The sequence below is a fragment of the Telmatherina bonti genome (assembly GCF_933228915.1).
Source record: "Telmatherina bonti genome assembly, chromosome: 23".
NCBI lineage: Eukaryota > Metazoa > Chordata > Actinopteri > Atheriniformes > Telmatherinidae > Telmatherina > Telmatherina bonti.
Window position 1 is genome coordinate 3,017,598 of NC_136632.1, and position 4,825 is coordinate 3,022,422.

Sequence of the window (4,825 nt, forward strand, 5' to 3'; positions counted from 1 at the left end):
GTGGAACGGGAACTTCTCATGGTTATGAAGTGGAACGGGAGATTCTCATCATTATGAGGTGGAACGGGAGATTCCCATGGTGATGACGTGGAACGGGAGATTCTCATCATGATATGGTGGAACGGGAGATTCTCATCATGATGAGGTGGAACGGCAGATTCTCATCATGATGTGGTGGAACGGGAGATTCTCATGGTGATGAGGTGGAACGGGAGATTCTCATCATTATGAGGTGGAACGGGAGATTCTCATCATTATGAGGTGGAACGGGAGATTCTCATGGTGTTTATCGTAGAATGGGAGATTCTCATCATGATGAGGTTGAACGGGAGATTCTCATCATGATGAGGTGGAACGGGAGATTGTCATAGTGATGAGGTGGAACGGGAAATTCACATCATTATGAGGTGGAACGGGAGATTCTCATCATGATGTGGTGGAACGGGAGATTCTCATGATGATGACATGGAACGGGAGATTCTCATGATGATATGGTGGAACAGGATATTCTTATGGTGGTGAGGTGGAACGGGAGATTCTCATGGTGATGTGGTGGAACAGGAGATTCTCATCATGATGCAGTGGAATAGGAGATTCTCATGGTGATGTGGTGGAACGGGAGATTCTCATGGTGATGAGGTGGAACAGGAGATTCTCATGGTGATGTGGTAGAACGGGAGATTCTCATGGTAAAGTGGTAGAACAGAAAATTCTCATGGCGTTGTGGTGGAACAGGAGATTTTCATCATGATGCGGTGGAACAGGAGATTCTCATGGTGATGTGGTAGAACGGGAGATTCTCATCATGAGGAGGTTGAACGGGAGATTCTCATGGTGATGAGGTGGAACGGGAGATTCTCAGGGTGATGAGGTGGAATGGGAGATTCTCATCATTATGAGGCGGAACGGGAGATTCTCATCATGATGAGGTGGAACGGGAGATTCTCAGGGTGATGAGGTGGAACGGGAAATTCTCATCATTATGAGGTGGAGCGGGAGATTCTCATCATTATGAGGTGGAACGGGAGATTCTCATGGTGATGTGGTGAAACAGGAGATTCTCATGGTGATGAGGTGGAAAGGGAGATTCTCATGGTGATGTGGTGAAACAGGAGATTCTCATGGTGATGAGGTGGAACGGGAGATTCTCATCATGATGTGGTGGAACGGGAGATTCTCATCATTATGAGGTGGAACGGGAGATTCTCATGGTGATGAGGCGGAACGGGAGATTCTCATCATGATGAGGTTGAACGGGAGATTCTCATCATGATGAGGTGGAACGGGAAATTCACATCATTATGAGGTGGAACGGGAGATTCTCATGGTGATGAGGTGGAACGGGAGATTCTCATCATGATGTGGTGGAACGCGAGATTCTCATGATGATGACATGGAACGGGAGATTCACATCATGATATGGTGGAACAGGAGATTCTCATCATGATGTGGTGGAACGGGAGATTCTCATGGTGATGTGGTGGAACGGGAGATTCTCATGGTGAGAATGTGGTAGAACGGGAGATTCTCATGGTGTTGTCGTAGAATGGGAGATTCTCATCATGATATGGTGGAACGGGAGATTCTCATCATGATGAGGCGGAACGGGAGATTCTCATCATGATGAGGTGGAACGGGAGATTCTCAGGGTGATGAGGTGGAACGGGAGATTCTCATCATTATGAGGTGGAACGGGAGATTCTCATCATTATGAGGTGGAACGGGAGATTCTCATGGTGTTGTCGTAGAATGGGAGATTCTCATCATGATGAGGTTGAACGGGAGATTCTCATCATGATGAGGTGGAACGGGAGATTCTCATAGTGATGAGGTGGAACGGGAAATTCACATCATTATGAGGTGGAACGGGAGATTCTCATCATGATGTGGTGGAACTGGAGATTCTCATGATGATGACATGGAACGGGAGATTCTCATCATGATATGGTGGAACAGGAGATTCTCATGGTGATGAGGTGGAACGGGAGATTCTCATGGTGATGTGGTGGAACAGGAGATTCTCATCATGATGCAGTGGAACAGGAGATTCTCATGGTGATGTGGTGGAACGGGAGATTCTCATGGTGATGAGGTGGAACAGGAGATTCTCATGGTGATGTGGTAGAACGGGAGATTCTCATGGTGAAGTGGTAGAACAGGAAATTCTCATGGCGTTGTGGTGGAACAGGAGATTTTCATCATGATGCGGTGGAACAGGAGATTCTCATGGTGATGTGGTAGAACGGGAGATTCTCATCATGATGAGGTTGAACGGGAGATTCTCATCATGATGAGGTGGAACGGAAGATTCTCATGGTGATGAGGTGGAACGGGAGATTCTCAGGGTGATGAGGTGGAATGGGAGATTCTCATCATTATGAGGCGGAACGGGAGATTCTCATCATGATGAGGTGGAACGGGAGATTCTCAGGGTGATGAGGTGGAACGGGAAATTCTCATCATTATGAGGTGGAGGGGGAGATTCTCATCATTATGAGGTGGAACGGGAGATTCTCATGGTGATGTGGTGAAACAGGAGATTCTCATGGTGATGAGGTGGAACGGGAGATTCTCATGGTGATGTGGTGAAACAGGAGATTCTCATTGTGATGAGGTGGAACGGGAGATTCTCATCATTATGAGGTGGAACGGGAGATTCTCATGGTGATGAGGTGGAACTGGAGATTCTCAGGGTGATGAGGTGGAACGGGAAATTCTCATCATTATGAGGTGGAGCGGGAGATTCTCATCATTATGAGGTGGAACGGGAGATTCTCATGGTGATGTGGTGAAACAGGAGATTCTCATGGTGATGAGGTGGAACGGGAGATTCTCATGGTGATGTGGTGAAACAGGAGATTCTCATGGTGATGAGGTGGAACGGGAGATTCTCATCATTATGAGGTGGAACGGGAGATTCTCATGGTGATGAGGTGGAACGGGAGATTCTCATGGTGAGAATGTGGTAGAACGGGAGATTCTCATGGTGTTGTCGTAGAATGGGAGATTCTCATCATGATGAGGTTTAACGGGAGATTCTCATCATGATGAGGTTGAACGGGAGATTCTCATCATGATGAGGTGGAACGGGAAATTCACATCATTATGAGGTGGAACGGGAGATTCTCATGGTGATGAGGTGGAACGGCAGATTCTCATGGTGATGTGGTAGAACAAGAGATTCTCATGGTGTTGTTGTAGAATGGGAGATTCTCATTATGATGAGGTGGAACGGGAGATTCTCATCATGATGAGGTGGAACTGGAGATTCTCATGGTGATGTGGTGAAACAGGAGATTCTCATGGTGATGACGTGGAACGGGACATTCTCATGGTGATGTGGTGAAACAGGAGATTCTCATGGTGATGAGGTGGAACGGGAGATTCTCATCATGATGTGGTGGAACGGGAGATTCTCATCATGATGAGGCGGAACGGGAGTTTCTCATCATGATGAGGTGGAATGGGAGATTCTCAGGGTGATGAGGTGGAACGGGAGATTCTCATCATTATGAGGTGGAACGGGAGATTCTCATCATTATGAGGTGGAACGGGAGATTCTCATGGTGTTGCCGTAGAATGGGAGATTCTCATCATGATGAGGTTGAACGGGAGATTCTCATCATGATGAGGTGGAACGGGAGATTCTCATAGTGATGAAGTGGAACGGGAAATTCACATCATTATGAGGTGGAACGGGAGATTCTCATCATGATGTGGTGGAACGGGAGATTCTCATGATGATGACTTGGAACGGGAGATTCTCATCATGATATGGTGGAACAGGAGATTCTCATGGTGATGAGGTGGAACGGGAGATTCTCATGGTGATGTGGTGGAACAGGAGATTCTCATCATGATGCAGTGGAACAGGAGATTCTCATGGTGATGTGGTGGAACGGGAGATTCTCATGGTGATGAGGTGGAACAGGAGATTCTCATGGTGATGTGGTAGAACGGGAGATTCTCATGGTGAAGTGGTAGAACAGGAAATTCTCATGGCGTTGTGGTGGAACAGGAGATTTTCATCATGATGCGGTGGAACAGGAGATTCTCATGGTGATGAGGTTGAACGGGAGATTCTCATCATGATGAGGTTGAACGGGAGATTCTCATCATGATGAGGTGGAACGGTAGATTCTCATGGTGATGAGGTGGAACGGGAGATTCTCATCATTATGAGGCGGAACGGGAGATTCTCATCATGATGAGGTGGAACGGGAGATTCTCAGGGTGATGAGGTGGAACGGGAAATTCTCATCATTATGAGGTGGAGCGGGAGATTCTCATCATTATGAGGTGGAATGGGAGATTCTCATTGTGATGTGGTGAAACAGGAGATTCTCATGGTGATGAGGTGGAACGGGAGATTCTCATGGTGATGAGGTGGAACGGGAGATTCTCATGGTGAGAATGTGGTAGAACGGGAGATTCTCATGGTGTTGTCGTAGAATGGGAGATTCTCATCATGATGAGGTTGAACGGGAGATTCTCATCATGATGAGGTGGAACGGGAAATTCACATCATTATGAGGTGGAACGGGAGATTCTCATGGTGATGAGGTGGAACGGGAGATTCTCATCATGATGTGGTGGAACGGGAGATTCTCATGATGATGACATGGAACGGGAGATTCTCATCATGATATGGTGGAACAGGAGATTCTCATCATGATGTGGTTGAACGGGAGATTCTCATGGTGATGTGGTGGAACGGGAGATTCTCATCATGATGAGGTGGAACAGGAGATTCTCATGTTGATGTGGTGGAACAGGAGATTTTCATGATGATGCGGTGGAACAGGAGATTCTCATGGTGATGTGG